The sequence below is a fragment of the Etheostoma spectabile genome, chromosome 3, assembly GCF_008692095.1.
Source record: "Etheostoma spectabile isolate EspeVRDwgs_2016 chromosome 3, UIUC_Espe_1.0, whole genome shotgun sequence".
NCBI classification, from domain to species: Eukaryota; Metazoa; Chordata; class Actinopteri; order Perciformes; family Percidae; genus Etheostoma; species Etheostoma spectabile.
Window position 1 is genome coordinate 25,680,723 of NC_045735.1, and position 25,027 is coordinate 25,705,749.

Below are 25,027 nucleotides of genomic sequence, written 5' to 3' on the forward strand. Positions count from 1 at the left end.
GAAGGAGCAGCGGCTCTACTCCGAGCTCTTCCCGGATGACTGAGCTTCTCACCCTATCTTTAAGGGAGACGCCAGCCCCCCTCCTGAAGAAACCCATTTTGGGCGCAGTGTACCCCACTGTTGTCATAATGTCATTGGGATAATACAACTGACAGTTATTAGACCCATCCCCATAATCAATCTAATTGATGTCTGCTCCAAAAGGCTCACATCTACAGTGCATTTTTTTTATTTATTACTATCATTTTATTTGTTAGGGACAATGCAGCACACATTATTACATACATAATTATTACAGTCAAGGTCATAACAATATGTGTAGATGTGTTGCATAAAAGGATTCTAGCTTATAGGCTAGTTTGTTACCCCAGTCCCTCGTCGGGCCTTTCTAAAAAAAATGATCCAAATAGAAATTTTAAAAGAACTACATAGTGTGTGTTACACAGTCATGTAGCAAATACATTGTATACTAATATATAACATCAACATTTCACAAAGTTGAGACCATATTACACAAACCAACACATCACATAACAGCACTAACCCCCTAGCACCCAGCTTCCTCGCACCTGCTCACCCATACCCACCCCGATAGTGAGGGGCCTGGGGTGCCAAAGGTTTGTCTCCCATACCCAGATCCCGGGATGAACCCTGGCAGCCATGCGCAAACAGCCAGGCATCTAGCACAGACAATACATTACAACAACACAACTGATTCAGTGGTTACATGTTTGGTTGTTTCACCTTTCTATTAAATGTTTTCAGTTCGGTTTGTGTTTTTATTTCAGTTGGTAACTCATTCCAAAAATGTGTCCCTATTACTGAAAAACATGACTGGCTGAAAGTGGTTTTGCGCCCCTCTGCTATGCAGTTGCCACCCACTCCTCCCCTAGTGGCCACCCTTCTTGTATTTGTTTTAGTCACAAAATGATAGAGTACAGCTGGAGCTAGACATTTTACGCATTTAAAAACAAGTTTAAGAAAAGAAAACTTAATAAAGCTATCAAAATTGAGACGCTTACATTTCTGTACAATCAAACAGTGGTGCCACATTGTTGGTTTCTGATCCATTATTTTCAGTACTTGTTTTGTATAAGTATATGATGGGTTCGATGCTTTCATTATTGTTTTATATCTATTGACTTGTCTCTTCTGGTTGTAAAACAGATTTCGTGGTGGTCTTGAGGAAAATTTGGGAAAAGAAAAGGATGGATGGATGGAGTGTGAAAATGAGATCCAAAATCTCATTAGAAATCTGCGTGCACTGGCTGCATTCAGATAAGTCCTCCAGCGCTGCACACAACTACTACTAATACCACTACCACTATCTGCTGGCTTCCCGGCTTGTCCACTGTGAGCTATTAAACTGCTGCTGCATTCACCTCGAGGAGCATCCCCCTCAGATCACTGCTGACCCGAGAAGCGATCAACCAAGTCCTGATTAATGGGTCTCTTTGCCTCCTTGGAAGCAATCACACCGAGAAAGCTGAGCCTAACAGTAACAAATGGGACATTCAGCAATCATCCTTCATTGCATCAATAACCTTAGTTATCAATTAATCAGCATTACAATTTCAAAGGCGAAACATGCCTTGATTGGGGGCGTGACACGTCTCGATTTCACTCCTAAAATGTTCTGCTTGCTTTTTCAGAAACATGATGAAAAAAAACAACAACCTTTTATTCCATTTCAGATAACTAGCTCCAAGAGTGAAGATCTATACAGATGTTAACCCAGGAGTATGGGGTAACCATAGGGATCAGTGTAGAGATGCAATCTTTGACAAATAAAATTAAGAAATTGAGCTTCTAGGTGAGCAGAACAATATTTAAATAGATTTTATCATCCCTTAAAACTATAACCGCCAGACTCGTTGAGGGTACAATTTCCTCTAAATCTGGCATGCAAAAGCATCTGTATCCGTTTGTTCGCCCTGATGGGCCATTAACGCGTCATCAGTTTCCGTCTCTACAGCTCAGTGGTTACATCTCTATAGTAGCAATGACATTAATCGATACGCAGCCCCCACAAACCATACACAGCCAGGTAGCTTATCTAACACCTTGAACCTACGGTATACTATTAGCAGTGTAAAATGTGCGATTTGGCAATGTATTTTCAGGAAAAAAAATTTCACACTGCCACCCAATGCAGTAATAGTCCATGGCAATGCAAAAGTATTGTGTAGGCTATGGAACAAAAACTTAGATGAGTGCTATTTTGACAAACAAGTTGACTTTTTTGCAAATAAAATATATTAGTTCTACATGAATCTTGATTAGTAGTGTATACATGTCCCTTCTTTTTTAATTTTTCAAGTAATGTTATGGGTCATTTGCGCTGAGAGGGAGCATCTTGTCTCTGTCTAAAAAGTGTGGTGGTGGGGGTGGTGGTGGAGGAGGCGCTGGGGCATCGCAGGGACAGAGGCAAAGCCTTCCCTTATCAATCTAATGCCTCTCCTCCTGAGGTAATCATTTCCACAGAGCAACATGGCATCTCATTAAGCTGACTTGCTCTCAGTGACAGTCAGCCCCAGGCACCTTCACAAAAAGAACTCTGGTGCCAAAGAAGACAAACACTTAGAATATTAGACAATCTGATGGCAAATGCTCTCACACCTACCGTACATCGGTATTATCACTTAAGTGCGATTTTCTATTTTGGAGCAGCGTTTCATGTGCTGAGTGCTTAGCACAATCCTCTTTATCACAATGGTGGATTTCAAAGTTGTTTGCAAGTTGCAACTAACAATTACTTTTGTTGTCAGTTAATCTGCTGATTATTTTCCAATTTGACAATTAGTAGTAAATAGTCCAGTAATACATAAACAAATACTTTTCTGACAACTAGTTAGGAAATCAACTCATTTCATATCTTCAGACAAATACAATAGTAGCTGGCTCTCAAATGGCTGTGATAGGGGAGATATTCCTCTTAAATTCTAATATTTAGTTAACAGGGGAGAAAAAAAAAATTGATATATGCCATTGAACACAAAAATATTTGATATATCGTTCTTCTAACACAGTCAACAATACCCTTATACCTAATACCCTTTTTTTCTGAATGTGTGTGAATGCATACGCTCCTGAGAGAAAACTTCAAGTACAACGGTAGAGACTATACAGTAACTGTTATGGTCTTTATACCACCCAAGAAAATGCGTAATGTCCTTTAGAAAATACACAACCACACACACACACACACACACACACACACACACACACACACACACACACACACACACACACACACACACACACACACACACACACACACACACACACACACACACACACACACACACACACACACACACACACACACAAGCAGGGTTTGATTCATTGTTTATTGAGGGAAGTCCCTAACAGAAGAATTAAAAAAGGCTATGCCACAAAGACAAAAGTAGAGCAGGCTGAAAACAAAATGGGCCTTTTATGGGTGTCCCATTACATGATTTTGCTTCTTTGCCTGGGGCCTCAATCCGCCTCCCTATCAACTCGCACACAGGTGGGACCTTTAAACCAGGATATCATGGAACACATTTCTGATTGTTACCAAACACACAGAGAGCCTGTTTAACAATCTTTCCTCTAGTATCAGATTGACTTCAACTTGTGGGATAGCGCACCATTATTCATTTTCCTCACCTCTCTTGTTCTCTCCCCAACTGAACTTGAGGAGATAAATTAAATGAGCCCTGGCATTTTCCCTGGACATTTTAATTAGTAAGTCTTTAATTCAGCCTGACCCCCCACTTTCAACTTTGAGCAACGTACGGGAGCTCTGATAAGGACCTGTCCCTCACATGCAAACACCGGAGTTATTCAACAGCAAATTGTCTCTTTGCCATTTGCAGATGCTCTGTACCTGTGCTGTCATGGGAGAGCTGTTTCACGGCTCAGTGAAAACTAAAAGCCCAACGACAACGACTATATGGCACGTGAGTTGTGCTCACTCATCCCAACTCTCCATTCTCGGCGGCGTGGACTGTGACAGGGTTGAATACAAATGCACTTCTTGATTGTTAATGTATAACAGTGTTAGCTTACAGCGCCAAAGGCAATCATTGTGTTTAATTTAGTCTTAAAATGGCATGAGCCTTGGGCTTTATGGGAGCCAGCTGAAAGCAAAAGATACAGTACAATAAAAAGTACGGAAATTACTTTCTGTGGGTATATGATGTTATGATTTGTTTCACGACCTTTGTTTCACGAATTCAGAACACCCTGTGGAATAACATTAAAACTTAAGCAAAACTTTTGAATTGCCTGTCAAAAACTTAAACTGAATATAGCAGTTATCATTCCTGTGTCACATTACGCCAGGCTACGGGTCTTTGGAGTACCTGTTCTCTAAATCAATGATCCTCAAAGTGGGGTTCATGGCATTCTGCCAGGAGGACTGTGAAAAGTGTTTTGATTTATTCATTTGAATTATCAATAAATAAATAATTGTTATTTTTTTCACAAAAGGCTTATAGTTCAACAAATAATATTGATAAACAAATCTATTACTTATAGATCCTGTAAAAGTTTAATGCACGTCTAACGTCTTTTTAATACATTTTCTTGTGTTGTTCTTTCCCATAACTAATATTTAGAAGTGTAAGTAATAGGCTAAATTCAAAAATTATTCCCAGGGACATCCACTGTTCTATTCTTTATCTTGTATGGCGTCAATGGCTGAAAAAAGATGGAGAACCTCTGCACTAAAACACCAGAGGAATCAGCTGCATGGCTCTAGATCTCAGTTTAGTCTAGTTTTAACAGTATGCATTTCAGGCGTACTCAGACTGAGACAGAACCAAAGTCGCAAGACAAATCCTCTCGCTGCTCTGTGTGTACTTCGGCTGTGCCTGGCTACTCCGTGTGTGTGCTCCATTCCCTGTATGGCAAGGAGCACAGCCGCCTGAAATCTTCTGTTCACAGTTGTCTCATTGAATAAAACAGACATAGTAGATAGTAGTCTTCAAAAATGTGTTATTAAAGTAAACCATTATTTTACGGCGTTGCAGTCCTTCCCTAATCCTGCACTTCTTTTGTAATGTGTTATGCAGCTTACAAATACAGACGGTATTTTCCACCAAGACTGGAGATTAAATAAATTAAACCTAGTGTTGAATAGGCATTATTGCATCACACATACAAAGCATACTCAGTGTACCCTTTAGACATTTCAGAAAAAATATGTGGACTTAGGACGTGTGTCCAATTTTTGGACCCATTAATACCTCTAACCAGCCATAACCAGTCAATTACCAGCAGAATCAAGTGGAACACAGTGGTTTTATCAACGAGACAGAGTACGGTCTGCACCACTGTCTTCGTGCCACCAGGCAGTCATAATCCAACTCTGACCTCTTCCGCCCCTTTATCATTAGATCCACCAAGCACAGTGGTCCCATCCATCAGTCAGCTTACCCAGTGACAGCAGCCAGTTTCTGGGCGACTGTGACTGGTGGGCTTTCCAATTTGTAAATGGGATTGGAGGATGTCTACAAAAGGCTGAAACAATACCACCCCTCACCACACACCACTGGAGCCAGCTGTCGCATCTAGCTTTTCTACCCGCCGCTGCCCTTCATTCTCGTGCTGATCGTATCTGGAGATGCTGCGGTGACTATACACTGCACTCACTCATCAAACTCCTTCTCTACCGCTCATACTGTTTCTAATATCTGAGGTATCATGACTCTCTTCCTGCCTCAGTTCCTCTTGCTAAATCCCCCGACAGTCTCTTCTTCTGTCTTTCTCTGGACCCCTCTCTCTACTCATTATCTCTTATCCTACGGTCTTTCATTTTCCTCTCACTTGGTCCTATCTTAAATTTTACCTCTCCTTGACACTTCTCCCTCTCTCCCTGTCCTTCTTTGTCTCTGATCTCAGACAAAGTACCTGTAGGATATTCATTGCCATTCAACTGGCAGTACTGGTCGCTGACATTAAAGCGAGACATGGTCATTGACTCAGCTTAGAGAAATACGGCTGGTAAACTAACAAAACCAGTGAATTGACAGAAGATTTGTGCAACAGAGTTTAACTGTGAATCTTTTATATACTTGCCAAGCCTAGATAGCAGAAATTACAGTGTAAATTCATAAATAACAGTGATGCAAGTGGGACATAAGACCTTATGGTTATGTTTCATGGGTTTAGATTTTCCAATTATGCACCCTTGTGCCCCGATAAAGTCCGACAGCAGTTAATAATGCTGACAAAAATGGTTGCTCCATGTTCACAGGCTGCACAACAGGATACAGTGTAACAGCCAAAGGTGAATTGTTGAAGAAATGCTGCTTAGTCCTTTTTAACAAAAAAAAAATGTATGCGTGAATGAAAGCCGTGCAAAGCCAGCCTCAACAACAGTAAACTGCTGTGTTTGATATTTTTTCCACTTCCTCTCCTGCTGCAACATAGAAAATTCAACAAAATAACTAAAAACAATCCCATCTCTACTACTACTTTGTCACACACTTTTTTAAATTAAAACATTTTGCAACATTTATTCTAATAATTTTTAAATGAATATACATTTCAGTAGCTAATATCTCATACCCATAAGAGGGCTGTCTATTGAAATATTCACAGCTCTATAATTCTAACTGCTATTGTTACTTCCTGCTATTGTAATACTGCTATTCACTGGCCAGATGCTGCCACTGATTGCAAGTTGAAAAGCGCCACAAGCCACACCAGTCACACTGGTTGACTATTAATTATTAACAGTACATTTATCACACAATAAACCAGGTATTTTTCCGCTATATGATACAGTATGTGGTCTGTCTACAGTACTGTTTGTGTGTGAAGGATAGAGTTGAGCAGATGTTTCTTATGTACTACAATATGTTTTACAACTTTTAAAATCCAAATCGAGGGAGCTGTGCTGCTATTTCAGAGGTATTCTTAAATAAATAATTTGAGTCTGTGCCTCAAAAGCAGTTACACTGTCTTATTCATTCTGAGCTCCCTTCATAAGCTGCACTTCACCTTGTAAAAGTCTGCTTCCTAACTGTTTCTAAACCCTAAGATCCCCTCTACACTTTCTCCCCCATGTATATTCGATGTGCTACACAGCCGAGGCTTACTGCGTGTGAATCACGTATTATCCCTTGTCCTCTGCTCCTGCTTGTACGTCTCTCCTTTCCACTAATTTCATTTTCAAGTAGGGCTGTCAGGAATGTGGATGGACTGTCTACTACACAACGTGGGACGCAATGAACAATTTAAATTCTGCCAGTAGAGCGACAATCACACAGCATCTTCACAATTGGTCACATAAATATTGAGACAACTATTTAAACAGCTCTGATCAAACAGAAGTCAATCAAACAGAATAAATCAACACAAAGACAGAAAAATGTGCCTGCATGAGAGGGATGCAGACAGCGGAGCAAGACTGCAGTGATCTAAATAACACAAGAGGGAGTTGGACGCTTATGACATAAGCTCATAATGTCTGATAAAAAACACTGAGCATGGTGATTGCCTTGTATGTAAGTTATACATCATACTTATGAAGAAAACAGAAGTGCTCAAAACCCTATCTCCTACGTTATCTCCCTTCCGTATGACTCATTTGTTCATCAACCTTTTTTACATATTTTATTAAACTTTCAACAACTCTTTTCTAAACATAACCTTCAAGCAGGACAGCTATGGAAACACACTTCTGTGTTGTTCAGAGGCACAAAGGTATGATGCAGATGACCCAGACCAAACCTCGCAGTCACACCATTTTATCCGTTTTCTCTTCCTTACCCTCTCTGCCCTAAGCTCTGTAAATGGAGGTACAGTAATTGTATGTCCAAGAAGCCTGTGAAATCACTGAAATGTTCTTCACAGACGCAGAAAAGGCCTAATTAGGCAGTTCCACACTGACCTTGTGCTTTAAATCATAAATGAAATGTTCACAGCCTGGTGCTCCAAGAGTAAACATACAAAAGACAAAGACACACAGACACAGTGACACACACACTCAAGTCCTCACTTATGAAACCTTTTGCTAGTTGATCATAATAAAACACTGAATTCCTTTTGTTTAATGCCTACTCATAACATCATTGAAAGACATCATAGTGAGAAACCCCATCAGCACCCCATTAGCAACTTTTCACGAGTAATGAGCATCCAGTGCGGTTTGTAGAGCCATAATTATGGCTTTTACTGTCTATCACAAAATAGACAACTGTAACCCTTAGTTATATTGATTGACAATGACGCATACCATTTTTGCACTGATAACTAAAGAGAAATCTGATCTTTGTGAGTAATTTTGTCAACGCTTTATTCCTTGTTTATTATTGAATAGTGAAATGTATTTACTTTTAAAAAAAAAGAAAAGAAAAAAAGATTATTTTGAATGTCTTTTGGGAGCAAGACAGAACATATACAATTGAGAAAAATTCTCCTTTCCTGAAATTTCTTTAAATAAGTTGATATGTAGGCTATTGTCATGTGACATATATCCATCCCACTTACCTTTTTAGTACAAAGAGAAAGATTTTAGATCTCATATTTTAGGAATATGAAACGTCAGAATTATTTTATTATTATATTACGATAAAGAGTTCCCCAGTGTATTTACTATGTCTCCAGTAGGTCTCTGCTATGCTGATGGCCTAGTGACTTCAATCCTCATTTATGCAACTATGATTTACTAATTACATTTCAATCAATATTAATCAAAAAAATATCAGCGACATTATGTCTGATTATTCATTATCATTTAAAGTTCCTAGGTCAAAGAACGTTCCCATTTACAGTATGTCCGTCATTGACTCTGTGTTTCTCTTTGAACAGTAATTAGCTGACTAGCAACAGCACACTGAAAGAGGCCAGATGGCAGTCCAGCTGGATTGGTGCTGTGGTCAGCTTAGGCATCCCAAACAAGTTCTTCTTTGGCCTCCAGTATACAGTAGCTGTCTGCCAGCCAGAGTCCTTGTAACTGTCTGCCTCAGTAATCTTCCATGGAGCAGACAAACATCAGTGGGTCTTATCTCTACTTCTCAGGAGCAGCCCGCAAAAGAGGCAGGGAAAAGGCGGTGGCCCAGGGGCAACACAGACAGGAGCAGACTAAGGCAGACTCATGCATTCAGACAGCAAACACATACAAAGAGCTCATTAACACACACACACACACACACACACACACACACACACACACACACACACACACACACACACACACACACACACACACACACACACACACACACACACACACACACACACACACACACACACACAACACACCCACACACACACACACACACACACCACACACAACACACACACACACACACACACACACACACACACACACACACACAAAAACATAAAAATTATTCTGGAAAGAGGGAACTGAGTTCATCAGACATGCACTGTGTTTCTGCTAAGCAGGTAAAGAAGAACTTGCTACAGGCATCAATGATTCAGTAAACAAAGTGCATTTAAAAGATTATTTTCTGAGCGTGTCACACCAGAACCAGTTCAACATTTCCAGAACAGCTGAGGAGTAGGATTTACCCAGTGGCAATATTGAATGCTGCAGTTGACACACACTGAGGGGCTATAATACACCATCTGCTCCAAAGTGATATTCAATACTTGCATCTCATGCAAGATTGCACATGTGGGCAATGAAATTGAAACCATCTCCTCAAACCACTTTCCTTGAGCCAACATCAGAAAAAGTCAAATTCTGTCAGTAGTAGATTTCACAGGGCACTGGTGCCTCAGAGAAATTCAATGTCTTCACAGCATACTGTGTGTTCTGGCATTTGTATTCACAGCATACTGGAGCTGCCTGTGGGGGATGTGGTGGCTTAAAAAATATGAAAAGAGACTTATCCTGCATTTGAATATGAATTTGTTTTTTTCTGTCACTGGCAAATTTAAGAGTTTGTAATATTACATAGGCTAAATAAGTGGCATTACATTCCAAGGAGTCTGTGCGTATTTGAAAGATGTCTTTTGTTACAGTAGGCCTAATTGAAAAGTTCCCATCATTGTTTGAACACACTGAACATATCTATCTGGTGTAACACCAGCACTGACTTGTGCAATCTGTTAGCTTTCAAATCAATTTGATGTGGATTTAAAAGGAGACTTTTGTCAAAGAGAGGAATTCACATTGAAAATCTGAACTCTGAGAAATGATGATGTGTATGCTACCTTGTGCTTCTAACACCCCGTTTGATTCTATAAAAACAAACTGAGTTGATTGTTGATGGTTTGTGCAAATCCAGATCCTCTCCTTCTGCACCTATAAGCCTCCTGTGATTCTTTCTGATCTAAACACCGCACCGCAGGTAGCAGTTGCAAGGAAGCCTCCAGACAACAACATATCCTGTCCTGTAATAAACAACACTGGCAAAAACTCTGACACACTCCGTCACTTGCTAAAGGGTGCAGTCTGGCACTTTTATCTAAAAATACACAATTTCTGCAGCTTTTGTGAGCTGGATTTGTCAGAAACCAAGTAAATACGTACGGGAGGTCACAGAGAAAGTAGAGATGGAAAAAGGACAGAAAACCATTGCATGGTGACACTTTCTGCCTGTTTGTATGCAGTCAAAATGTAGGATAAAAGGTTGCATACTTAACAGAAGAGATTAGCGTGAGAGAAGCAAGGTGATGGTTTTAATCAAATGCTCCAAACTCTTTATTATTGGTATTGGCCAAAAAATTTTAATATCTGTGCATTCCTACGAAGGACTTCATACAAAAAAAAAATACTTCAGAATCTTAAAACTACATGTAGTTTAGCTTGATATGCAATCACTTTATCCTAAAACTTTACTGTATACTATATCATCAGTTCTAACCAATCCATGCAGTAACAGCCCTCAAAGTGTATTCATTTCTTAGTTGTTGCCTTTCTTTGGAACTTGATTCTGACTTTTATTTTATGATTAGGATTAATTTGTAAGATATATATACTGAAAAAAATGGCTAAGAGTTTTTCCCCGTTTGCTTATAATTTAAGCATTTGCTGAGTTTGTTGATAAAAAAAAGTAATGTTATGATTAACAATAAGTCTGTTTACATTGTTGAGAAGCTCTTTCTCTAAATTATAAGGCTGAAGAGAAGCCAAAGAGGGCCTTTTGCACAGAAGCTATGCAAAATGTAGAATGATTGACACTCAAACTGGCTGTCACAAAAAAAAAGAGAAATCCAGAAAATGTGCTTCTTTGAAGAAAAAAAAAAAAAAGCATGGGGAATTTCTGGTAAAACTGAGTCTTATTTGATTTGTTGAGAAAATAAGAGAGGATACTAAAAGGTACAAGTTCATCTGCCAGGCTTGGTGAGACCACTCAGGTGGAGAACCCTAAAAAAAAATACAGTTATGGATCCATTTTACGTGGCCAAAAACCTATTAGCTGAGGAAATTTCAATAAAATAATCCCCTTTCACGCAAACAGTGTGGAATTATAGTCCAATAAGCAGCTTTTGTTGTCACGTATAAGTGTTGTAAAAATATTTTGTGACAGTGAAAAATAAGTTCACAGAGAAGAAGGGAGAGCTTGTCACTGGATGCTGTGAGCGATTTCTTTTTTCCCCAATTACAGTAGGGACCTAAATTGGCCTTGAAGAAAAGATCTTTTTAGCCATTAAATTACAGTGACCACAATTTCTTTAACAGCAAGTACTTCTTAAGCAGCTTAAAGGAAAACTTGACCCTGGAAGCCGTTATAGTGTTACAGTTAATATATTATCAGTCTGTGATGTTCAGTGTGTCCAGGGGACGGTGGTAATTTTGTGGTGTCAAAATGATTCACCTTCTTGTTGCGTCCTCATTTTTACTTTAACCTGAATGCCTCATCCACCTCTAATTCAGTTAGGGTTTTCTTGCATTTTCCAGAATTACTTTCAACAACTCCCAGAGAACTTGCCTGGACTTGTCGCATTCACCAATCCTTTTATTTATATAATAGATGGGAGTGAGCAATGTAGAATACTAATCACAAAAGTAAGAGCAAAAGTGTGTGTTTTCCTTGGCTCGGTTGTTTCGCTCACAAAACTCACAAGATCAATGCAAGACCATTTTGAATCGCTGACCAAAACTGGACACATGAGCTGCCATACAGAGGTCCATCCTGATGTTTTACATTAGACATTTTTGTACTTAAATTAATCTCTTGAACCCAGATATTCCCTCTTCAGTAGCGTCAATATCATAACACGTTTTTTTCAGATTCTCTCACTCGTTACAGTGATGCTACTAAACTGTATGATCTTTATTCTGACTGAAATATTCAAATCTAATAAGCTGTGTATGTAGTATCACATTAAATGAAAAAAACGTTTAGATACCACAGCATTATGTCTACATATTTTCTTTAAATTCCGCATGGCATATTTTGTTTCTTTGGACACTTTCGGAAAATCGCTAAAAATAGAATTCCATTATATTGAACAAAAAATGTGAAAATAAATGTGTTTGTAGTGATGGATCGAGGGGTAAATGAGTTTAAATAACAATGTTGAAAAGATTTGGCATGATATAACATAATATAATACTGTATATATTTCTAAATTTGCTTACTGATTACAAAATACACTCAGTAAAGCAGGGTATATCACCAATGGTTTTGTTGTTTTTCACGCTTTCTTGATTTTCAACAAAACTAAAAGTCTGATAAATCTCATTGCTTCCTTCCATTAGTCCCTCTTACATCAAAAGATGATGAGATTTATGGACGTGACAGGATGAGAGACGTTAGCCTAAACTCAGTGTGATCATTACGGCCTCTCCCTCCTTCACTCTTCACTCTCTCCATGCGGTCATTGAATAGGGCAGGTGAGTGGCGGCTGATTACCAAACATCTTGTCCTACCTTTGATCTACTGAGGTGTGGGGCTCTAATCCATCTTGCAGCCCAGGAGGCGGTCTGATCTGGGTGGTTGTGGTAGCCACTTAGCTTCTCCTCATCTCACATACACACAGAGTGTGTGCCCCCGGCTCTCGCACAAGTGTGTATACACATACACAGTTTGGGCTTTGACTGCTGCGTACACACACTGTAAGAGAAAAAGAAATTTCTGAGTCACAAAACATAAAAAGAGGATGAATAGGATTTTATGAGGCGCGGACATTGACATGTTATCAGGGAGAGCCATCAAGGGTTGCACAGGGCTTTAGTATTCCTGAGACATGAAGATGTTCTATTGTTGTGGATCCCCTCAGGGGAGCATACGGGAAATCAAAATTATGCATAAAAGGCATTCTTTGACAGTAAACTATACATTTTCAAAAGCATCTTCAGAACAATGGTATTGCATTATAAATCATATTTCTGGTCAGGTATCAGCTTCTGCAGTCCTACTAATGCTGAGGACAGCCATTTAAACAGCAAACAGTTTGGAATCTGCACTGCAGTTTCACATCTCACGGTACCGTTTTGCTGAGGGTCTTCTTTTACTGTTTGTCCCTTAGCTAGATACCCTTCCTCTTTATAAAGTGGGGCTCGAATGTTTGGGCACCCCAGGTAAAAATGTGTATTTATTAACAAAAAGTTAGATTTTGTTTCCATCATTTACACTTTCAAAATAACAGAAAACAAAAAATTGCATCTGCAAAAGTTTGGGCACCCTGCACAGTTTATAACATGCACCGCTGCCTTTGGAAAGCTGAGACCTGACCGTGTCATGGATTGTTCTCAAACATCGTCTGGAAAGACCAGGTGATGTCAATCTTAAGGTTTTAAATGCCCAGACTAATCTGACCTTGCCCCAACAATCAGCACCATGGGTTCTTCTAAGCAGTTGTCTAGAAAACTGAAACTGAAAATAGTCTACACTTATAAAGCAGGAGAGGGCTATAAGAAGATAGTAAACGATTTTCATATGCCAATATCTTCTGTTCGGAATGTAATTAAGAAATGGCCGTCATCAGGAACAGTGGAAGTTAAAGCAAGATCTGGAAGACCAAGAAAAATATCAGACAGAACAGCTCGCAGGATGGTGAGAAAAGCAAGTCAAAACGACGTTCCATCCAGAAAGACCTGGCAGACACTGGAGTTGCGGTACATCATTCCACTATAAAGAGATACTTGTACAGCTATGGTATTCATGGAAGAGTCATCAGAAGAAAACCTCTTCTACATCCTCATCCAAAAATTCAGCGTTTGAAGTTTTCAAGTGAACATGCATTCTGGAACATGCCTTCTGGAAACAAGTTCTGTGGGCCGATGAGGTTAAAATAGAACTTTTTGGCCGGAATGAGCAAAGGTACGTTTGGAGAAGAAAGGGCACAGAATTTAATGAAAAAAACTCCTGTCCAACTGTTAAGCATGGGGGTGGATCAATCATGCTTTGGGGTTATATTGCAGCCAGTGGCACAGGGAACATTTAACGAGTAGAAGGAAAAATGAATTTAATAAAATGTCAACACATTTTGGACGCCAACTTGATGGCATCTGTGAAAAAGCTGAAGTTAAAGAGAGGATGGCTTCTACAAATAGATAATGATCCTAAACACACCTCAAAGTCCACGCTGGATTACATCAAGAGGCTTAAACGGAAGGTATGGCCATGGCCTTCACAATCTCCTGACCTCAACATAATTGAAAATATATGGATAGACCTTAAAAGAGCAGTGTGTGACAGAAAGCCCAGAAATCTCAAAGAACTGGAAGACTTTTGTAAGGACAAATGGGCGAAGATACCTCAAACAAGAATTTAAAGACTATTGGCAGGCTACAAGAAGTGTTTCCAAGCTATAATAATTGCCAAAGGGAGCAGAACAAAGCATTAACTCTGCAGGGTGCCCAAACTTTTGCAGACGCCATTTTTTTGTTCTGTTATTTTGAAAGCGTAAATGATGGAAATAAAATTATACGAATGTCTAATCTGTCATTTGATGCCTTTTGGAGATTTTTCCATCTTTTCTTGGCTTCTTTATGCACAATAATAAAAATTTTTACCTGGGGTGCCCAAACTTTTGAGGCCCACTGTAAGTGTATTCAACATTTATCAAACTGTCACTACACATACTCATCAGCATTCAAAACAAAGCCTAGCACACAAATATTGCGAGACAATTTCCACGGTGAATGAGAATGTAAATGTCACTTACAAGATGAGCATTAATCTCATGTCATTGCATTTTAATGGCACCCTTACTAAGAGGAGAATTAAACTTCTCCCAAGAGATGAACCGAATTACTTAGCACCATGGTAAAATTGCCCTCCTGCATCACAGCAGATGCACAACCTGTCATGCCACCAACTGTTAGCACATATGAACTACACAGATACTAAACACAAGCATGCACATACACATGCCCCAGTGACTTTGTTAAGTGCTACAGTCATGAACACGTTCTCGTAACTATTGTCACACCATCTTAATTATTGATTCTCAACATGATGGTCAAAGACTGAACAAAGGTTGGTTTTCTATGAATAATAAAGCTAGTTTTCTATGAATAATAAAGCAGCTATGTGTACAATTTGAAACTTTCTGGCTTTGCATTGCAACCACCTTTGTTCCACTGATCCCACCTGAAGACACTCACTGTGTTGGCATGTTTGAACAGAAATGACATGAGGAAAATATCGAATTGCGATTATTTTGACTGATATTGCGCTTGCGATATGATTCAAGGTATTGGAGGGAATGATCGTTTTTGTATCAGTATTGTATATGATGTTATGTTATGCTAATTCAGATCTGTTTAGTTCCTGTGTTGAGATAGCAGTTAGAGTACTTAGGGAAAGTCTACAAAAACTGCAACACCAAAAAGAGAAACAACAAAATATGTATGCTATCAATAAATAAGGTAGTGTCTCCAAACGTACCTCAAATTATAACCTGTTTCCTGCTAGTGACTGCTAGTACTTCAGCACTTACTTTTATGTTTTTATCTCGTTTGTATCTCTTTTCGGTGTTGGTCCCGAACCGCTCCTTGCAGTATCAACACAGGAACTAAACACAGCTGAATTAGCCCAACCTTCATGCATTTCTTTCACATCTACTGAAGTCAGATTCACTGTGTTCCCTCGGAAGGAATCACTGCACATGGGTGGGAACTTGTAATGACATTTTGAACATGTAAGAGGCTAAAACCATGTTAAAAACTTGCCCTGTTTAAGCCTGTTGGGTGCTAACTCTAGCAGGAGGATAACACGGTGTAGACAACAGCAATTTTTTTCAATGTTCTCTCTACTGACAGCACCCAAAATTTACAAACAGAGTTACGTGTTGAAATCAATCAGAATTCTCCTTTAACAAATATTGTGCCCCCCTTTGGATATTGCACTAGTCCATATTGTTTTTTCGATACAACTGTGACTAATTGTGCAGCCGTGCACTTTTATATGACAGCTGGCTTTTCACCCCAAATTCAAGCACTTTAACCTTCCGTGATCGGAAAACACATTGTACACACAAGTTCGTTTCAAGAAAACCTACATCTTCCTACTCCATTCAGACCAACATTGTGACGTCTGTGGTCTGAATGAGTAAACCATAGAAATAGAATGAGAGTATAACGGACATTCTCATTCAAATCAATATAGCAGTATGGTCCGAGCGGTGGCCATTTTTATGTGTACTGTTTCCATTGGAAAGAACTGTGATTGTTCCACATAAACTTCCATACAAAGCGACATGCGGACTCACTGAGGTGAGGTTTTGCAACAAACAAGTAGAGTAGTCTTTTTTTGGCATTACGTTTGTTACTGTGCAGCTAAAGAGGAATTGAGGCTTGCTGGATTTAATTAAGTGTGTGTGTATTACACTTTAAGGTCTCACTGACATGTGTTGTCGCCATAAAAACTAACAACCACCATTTTCTCTTGAACTATTCTAATAACCATTGCAAACAGCTGTCCGTTCCACTCTCAATCAGGGTTACTGTATACGTGGGTTGTAGGCTGCCCAGTTTTGGTTAACTGGCATTTCTATTGGGGATGGAAATTAAATAATAATGATCATAAAACATCATTCAAATGGCTACTCAAAAAGGGAGTGAGAAAGAAAGCAAAAAGAAAAAGCCAGAAAAGGGGAAAGAATGAGAGAGTAAGAGAAAGCAGCTGTGGTCAAGTAAAGGTGAAGACATGACTGATGACTTGAATTAGTAATCATTTCATGCAATTCTCTAGTTTAGCAGTGCAGTGTATTAAAATAGATTGTAGACTGGATTCTCTGCTTATGGTGACAACCAGAGATTAACCTGTGACAGGTGTTGTGTACGAGTGAGCCCAAACACATCTCCGGTATGAAAGGGGTTTAAGAACAAAGGGCTGAAAGCGCAACACTGACTCCACCACGCTAGGGTTCATTTTTCTACAAACAACAACAACAACCTGTGCTATCAGAATCATTTGAAAGATGTTATAATCACATAAATCACATAGTGGCTTAGTGGATTACATAAATGATTGTGCTTTATGAACGTAATTGATGAATCATCTGCATCACTGCAGCAGACAAATCATAGTTTCATCACTATCCAAGTCTCATATTGGGTCATCTAGGCAAAACCGCATGCTATTATATTGCTGATAAACAATGGCTTCGTTCTAGTGGTTTGTCTTTGCAGTTTTTATCTGATGTTTGTCTGACTCCGCTGTCGACAGACTGTAAAACACATTTATGCTGCGACTTCATCATGGCACAAGGAAAACAGAGACTCTGCTAGCACTGCTACTTTACTAACTTAGATTTGTCTTTAAAGTCCTCCAGTGGCTCAAGTACATTTGCATTGATGAATCTATTGTTCCATTCAAAGCACTGTTTTATTCAGTTGGGAAATCTTCTTGTCCGCAATTACTTACAATATGTTTTAAAGAATGTATGTACTGCATCCAGCTTGAAACGATTTACAGTAGGCACAGAATAAAAGGTTAGATCAAATGAATCCTTTAAGCTCTTGGAGGGGATGTGGGATAAATAATAATGGGGGAACTTTTGAAGTGCTGACATATGTAAAGTTTCAGCAGAAAGGATATTGTTGCTGAAGCCTACTCTCTTCATTTCCCCTCCGTCTTCCTCTTTCCTCCCCCTTTTTCCATTCTTCTCTCTGCCTTACAGCCTCATGCTGCTGCATACCAGCCAAACGTACAGATTCTGTTTCCTGTCAAACACTGCCCAAAGGACTAAAATCCCTATTGTACAACCTGCCATTACCATTAAAAAAAACACAATAACCTTTACATATATTAAGTAGTGGCATTGAATGGAAAGCCTCAATTACAGCCTTAATGCATCAAATAAACGGCGCCGCGTTCTTTTAAATGTCACCATTTCACATCATGTAGACTCTCATTGGGATTTTAAGATGTAGAAATGCAATAATGAGAATCATATTTGGAGTAATGTAGAAGCTAGAGTAAGTAGAGTAAGGTAGAAATGCTACTTAGTTTCTGGGCATTCAATTTGTTTTAAGACAACACGTTGAATTCAATGTTTTCATGATGGTTTGCAAATTCCCCTTGGCTATTAATCCACTGACTAAAGCCTGGGTGATAAACATGTTTGCAAATACATCCTCAATATGTGCCTATCAGTTTATATGGAAAGAGAATTGTGTTTTGGTTGAAATATATCTGCTATTGTTTGTGATGTAGTAAAAAAAACTGCTGGGCACATTTTTAAAAATACACAACCACCACGCTACAAAAGCTATATTATGAAAAGACCTAATGAAATTATTCTCATGTATCTTGGACCATTTGCACAGCGAAATGAATAGCCTTAGGCTTCAATTTTTCTGCAAACACATTCTCCACAGGAATTTAGTTTGTAGTCATCTTAAAAATGAAGGCAGACCAGGTAATATTGATGTATGTTTCAGATGCACGTGTTAACTCTTTACCAAGTATTGTACTCACAAATATTATCATAAAGACATACTTGATGATAACATGGCAAGTTGTAAAAACAACTTACTGGCCAACTTTTTTGTAAATATTGGTGTATTTAAAACTGCAGTAGAAAATAAAGACTTTCGAATAGCATAACAACCCCCCCCCCTACACACACACACACAAATTTCTGTTTTCTACCTTCTGTACATCAAGATCCAAATGAGGCTCAGCCATGTCCATGTGGTAATCTTAATTATTAACCAATAGGTTTGTGCAAAACAGAACTGTTGCTGTACATAACAATAAACAGCAAAAACTGTTTTTAGAAATTTCAAATTTTAGAAAATGTTTTCCTATCATCTATAAAACACATTAAAAGGTTTTTTGCTTCCTTAGCAGGGACTGTAAAACTCTGAGAGTATGTACCTCGGTTTTAAATGTCTTGATGGAAGAAAAAGTAAAACTTAAACATAGCCAGTATGCATTGCTGTATATCTGCAAAGCAAGTATTAAAGCTGATCTGACATAATGTCCTAAGGGATACTGATACCACCACAGGCTGCTTTCCATCTATCCAGGAAACTGGATAGATGGAAAAAAATAATATATACAGTATGTTAGTAATATGCCTCAACTGAAAACATTTCCTAATTATCAGTTAAAATTGTGAACTGATAACTTATTCTCATGTGTGCTGCTTTTCATAGCTGTCAGTAACTTCCTTAATGAGCTTGTGCGTGTCTAATGTAACTTGCACTGTATGCATTTGTGTGCTTGCTTATATGTGCATGCAAATGAAAAGTGCACTCATAAATTTTGCTTTTACTCCATGAATAAAATCCATCAGCTCTTGGATTGGATGGATTTTTCATTTGATTTTCCTCTTCAAATTGCCTCTGTAAAAGCGAGCGAGAGAGAAATAGAAAGTCCTAAAGCAACTTGATAAAATGCTGTCTTGAAGCAGATTTATGTTGATTTACTTCTAAACATGTGTTGTTCTATTGTGAGCGCTGCAAAAGTACATGACACATGCAGATTGATATTTCACCATGAAATCAATGGAATATGGAAAGGGCAGGAGAGTGGTATGGATTTTTCAGTTTTTGCTTCGGCATAGCCATCAATCCCTTTAGGTAACCTGGGAGAAGGGACAAACAGGGGCAAACAAGCCAGACAGCCGCTAAATGCAGCTGAGGTGACGAGTTAGGAACGTTTTGATTGGTTTGCCCTTTTCGCACGGTATAGCAACCCACCACTCCAAGACATTTTCAGTAGAAAATGTATTTGCCATCACTGCAACTTCAAGTGATGATTTTTTTTACTAGCACATCCAGTAGAAGCTTCGACTCTCCTCTAATAGGATGTAAATATATTGCATCTGACAGGCACTCATTGCCACCGATTCCAAACTTAGAGTTATGATGTTCACAATTAGATCATTGAAGCTACAGATCATCACCAACCTGTGACCATACGTCTATCTACCATGTCAGCCCCTGGACTGTCCAATGTTGCATACGATAAATGCTGATTTAATATGAAAGTTTGATAAGCTAACTAAATAACATGTACTGGTCTAGTTTGTTGATTATTTAAATGTCTGGACGAGCTCTTTAATAACAATTTTTGTGAGTTGATATACATGTAACTTATTGTGTTAAATGGGTATAAGACATTGTCTCATATCAATCCCTGGCCCCTAAATTGAACTTTATTCACTCAGGACATCATCATATCATAAATATCATATCTTTGTCCAAAGAATCAATGTAATATCTTATCAAAATATACATGGTGATATACACCCCTAGTGTTGTCGATGTGTGTTTCCCTCTTTCTCCCAGAGACACTACAGTATATTGGGTTGGAATGCTGAGATGAGCCCATTAATTAATTAGTCAATCAAAAATGATTCTGCAATTATTTGAATACTGATAATCCTTGGAAGAACCGCTCCAGAACAGCGACATGATTGATCTCAAGGTAAGATTGTAGAGAAAAGATCTCACACAGCTGGGTTAAAAATGCTGGGTTAAGCTTACACTGAAGCCTTTAATGCCAAAACAGAAAAGGGATTACTAATCTTATTTTTAATCTCTTCCAAAGTAAAAGTGTCTGCCTATTTAGGAGAGCCTTGTCCACAAGAGAGCATTGCTCTAAAACTGACACATCGTAGATTAAATTAAAAAGAAGATTATTCGGAGAATTATGCATTTCTTGTTTTCTAACGTTTTATATGTGGTGGTGTCTTGGTCGGTCAGTCGGCTTATGTTAAGACATTCCTTCCCTCTGCTGCTGTTCATAAAGCTGAGCTCTTTGCCTCCAGTTATGAAGGAATATAGCTTCCTATCAGTCATTGCCGTGACCCCAATTGGAGAGCCATATTCAATGCAACACACAGGCGAGATGAGAGGCAGCAGCGAGCTGCCCAGGCAGGCTGCAGGGGAACGATAAAGCTTTTAAAAATGTACGAGCTGTCATCACACCATCCCTGACACTGACCCACCTCGCTCCTCCCCCATCAACCCCCAGGTAGCAAAAGGGACATTAGGTGATAAGTTGTGTACAGTGACACCACAAATATGGTTTCCTGGAAACCAGACAGAGCTCCTGTTTATTTGCTCTGGCAGACAGATTAAGAGGATATCTGATGGAGGAGCGTCATGCTTACCAAAAGTAGTTACGGCATGTAACTGGCATACTGCGTCCAGTGCGATGCACCAGGCTCACAAAACAACTAGGCAATGGAAACCCCCTGCTGATGAAATATGAATCACGTTTCGGTTTTGTATTGCATATTGTTTTGCTTTAAATGCTTTTAGAAACACATTTTAGTGTGCTGTTTAGCTGTAATTTGGGAATGGTAATTTTTTTTCATGCTTTAAAAACGGACCAAGCACCACTCCAACTTGCATGTGTTGCTCAGCGCTACATCGTCGTGTCGCTCTGATTGGTTGTGGATCAATTCAATTGGTCTGGGTCGTTGTTAACGCCACTTGGAAAATTTAAAATGAACTGAGAGGTTCTAAGCTTTTGCTAATTAGTCTGGCAACGTCAGGCGACAAATATGCAGGCATGAGAAAACAATTCCTTGCCAGTTTCTTGACTAACCCACACAGAATTTTGACGTTAAATATGATTTCCATGAAAGTAAATAATCTAACCAAAAAAAAGACCTAATCCCATTACTGTGTACTACTACAGTATATCTGCAGGAACATTTAAAAAAAAAACAAAAAAAAAAAAACATTGTCACAGAAAATTTGAGTTTTTTGTTGAAAAGCAACAGTGAAAGAAAAAAATCCTTGATCTTGAAATGGTCACAACCAGATTTGCATAGGACAAAAAATGTGTGCAGAGAATACAACAAAAGAAAATGTAAGGAGACAAAAAGCTATAGAAAGGCAGACAGCAGTGCAAATTGAAAGTGTATGACCGATGAGTAAAACACAAAAATGGCAGCATTTTCAGATGGTTCAAAGGACATTGGGTTAGACTACAGTTAACACTACACTATGAGAGCTTCAACTAAATCAGTTTGTGTGTTATGTCCTTCTGTGGCATGTGACTGACCAGTGTACCTTACTACACAGTCAAGGCACAGTCATGTAATGGTGTAAAGATTATTAAAGGGCTAAAAAAAGAGCTTCTTTACTAACACGTTAAACACGCGGCATCGTGAAAGGTAAACATTTTGGTGACAAGCTACACATCTGCTGGCCTTGTAATAGTTTCTGACCATATGGCAGGACCTTGCAATAAAACGACAGTAACCAATCAGAACATGGCAGCTGGTCATGATGGACTGTGAATGTGAAAAAGGTGACAGAAAGATAAAAATGCATTGGGCAGGCAAGGTGGAGGAAAGAAATTGTAAGATTATAGGTGGAGATGTGAGACTGATTGACTTAATGAGGCAGAGAAAGCAAAGGATGAGCTGAAAGAGAGGATAGAGAAGTAGTAGCAGGAGGGGGAGGGCATCTTAGGAGCTACAGAAGTTGAGTAAGTGGCGGACTGCAACGTTGGGCATTGCAGGACAGAACAGACTCATTTAGGCGTCTGCAGCCGACACTGCTGAATGGCAATAGTGCTTCCTCTGCTGCTGGTTTCAGGGACGTGCCTGGAGTGTAGAGTAGCCTTCTTCCTGTGGCCCTGGGGCCTTAATCAGTTCTGCACTAGACACACCACGAGCAGCTGCGCGCGCGCGCGCGCGCACGCACGCACGCACGCACGCGCACGCCGCACACACACACACACACCACACACACACACCACACAACACACACACACACACACACACACACACCACACACCACACACACACCCACACACACACACACACCACACCACACACACACACACACTTTCTCCTCATATCTCTGGTCATGGTCAACAGAGATTCCCCATTTCCTCATTGTGACCCCTGGGTGTGACTTTAGAAGACAATATTGACCTTGAACGTGACTACATTCAAGAGAAGAAAAACATTTCCTTAACAGATTGGCCAATGGGACAGCGTGGAGAGGTTCCTGCCAGTGGGGAACCCTAGAAAGACATTCAGATATGAGAGTGCTGAAGATGAGTTAGGAGGTTTCTCACAAAGCTCCAACTAATGCAGTGCTATAGAGATTCAAGAAACTGTAGGCCTGAGGTGTACTGTCTTGTCAGATGGGAAGGATTTCAGAAAAATGTATTCGACCCAGGCAGCATGCAAGCGATACTGAGCAACAGCAAAGACAGGAATCAACACTGCTGGTGTGTCCTTGCCTCTATCCCCTGGGTGGCCAGAATTACGAAAGTAACATGACTTTGAATCCTGTTGGGTTTTAACCTTACCTGAGGACACCAGGGGTTTTTTGTCTCCTAAAGTTGTTCATGTTCATTTATAATGCATGACCTGGAGTACAAAATTCCTCCCTGAGGGTACACAGGTATCTCCATAATTCACCACAGATTCCATGAAAGCAGACATCCCACCGCACTACTTTCGGAGGAATGTGGTTTATAAGGAAATCCTGGCGGGGGCAACCCAAGAATGCATACTTTATAATTTCAACAAGATTCAAATTCCCTCTTAAACCCATCACAGACGAGAACATAGACAGCAGTGATATGAGCACCACACTAAAGCAATTGTGTTTCACAAACCAGAAAATTATCTGTATTCTGCACACTGACACAAAGGTCCTGACATTTTGTTCTCCTATCAATATGCCATATCAACTTAAGGCTTAGCTTGACAGAGTTTTTACTCCAAAATGTCTCTGACCTAGTTGTAGGTACTGTATTATATTCAACATCTTATATGCATCATGGAAAATCTTCCTCAGACAGTAGACACGTCATTCACTACCACATCTACGCCACAACATCCATCATATACAATGTATTCTAAACAAAACGAGGCATCTTATCACTCCAATATGACAAATTTGTCTAATATCAAGGGAATAATTTTGAGCTCTATGAACTAGTTTTTTCTTTTTCACGTCTCCCAATGTCAGTAGCGTTTTATTTGCCATTTTGTGAACAAGTGTATGAGTAGTGTCACAAACCGACTCAACGCCTGTTACAAAAAAGGGAGACCAGTTAAAATGCCAAGTAACTGTTTATTGTAAACTAAACTTGAAACCTATTAACAAAAGAATTCAAACATGTATGGAATCAATGGTATCAGTAGTGTAGGTGGTGTGTGGGTGAGTGAAAGATTTGTGGATGAACAAACCCAAAGCAGGAGGTGTGGAGGCTAGGAGAAGAAGAAGTCAGAGAGGGAACAATCAGACATGACTTGTATTTATAGTCTTGATTGAGGCCTACCCAGGTGTCCACCAATCAACTAACAAACCCTCCCAAACTGCCAGCTCAGCCGGCAAAGCCAGAGAAGCCAACAGCAGGCAGAAAAGGTCGGGTTTGTAACAGTAGTCCCAGCCAAAAGTCCAATTTGTTCATTTGGGAAATAAGAAAATTATTCTAGATTAATTATATTATGTTATTACATTGAGAGACTATTTATTCATAGTCGAATATACACCAACGATACAAGAATTCAATTGTAACTGGAGTTAATTTCAATGGCTATGGTGAATATATTTCATTATCTTCTTCCTCTCTTCCTCCCAGCCTCATCTCTCGTCTCATAAGCGGTAACTCATTAGCGTCTTTGCGTGCCATAAGCTAATTTACACAGTCCATGGGGTTATTATGAG

General features: G+C 39.4%; 1 protein-coding gene across 1 annotated transcript in view; it reads right to left on the reverse strand.

Annotated features, from left to right (window-relative positions):
- The window catches only part of grik4 (glutamate receptor, ionotropic, kainate 4), a gene marked incomplete in the record, with an annotated part of 296,905 nt that overhangs the window by 203,788 nt on the left and 68,090 nt on the right, over positions 1-25,027 (reverse strand). The window contains 1 exon segment of the mRNA XM_032508827.1: positions 12,845-13,028.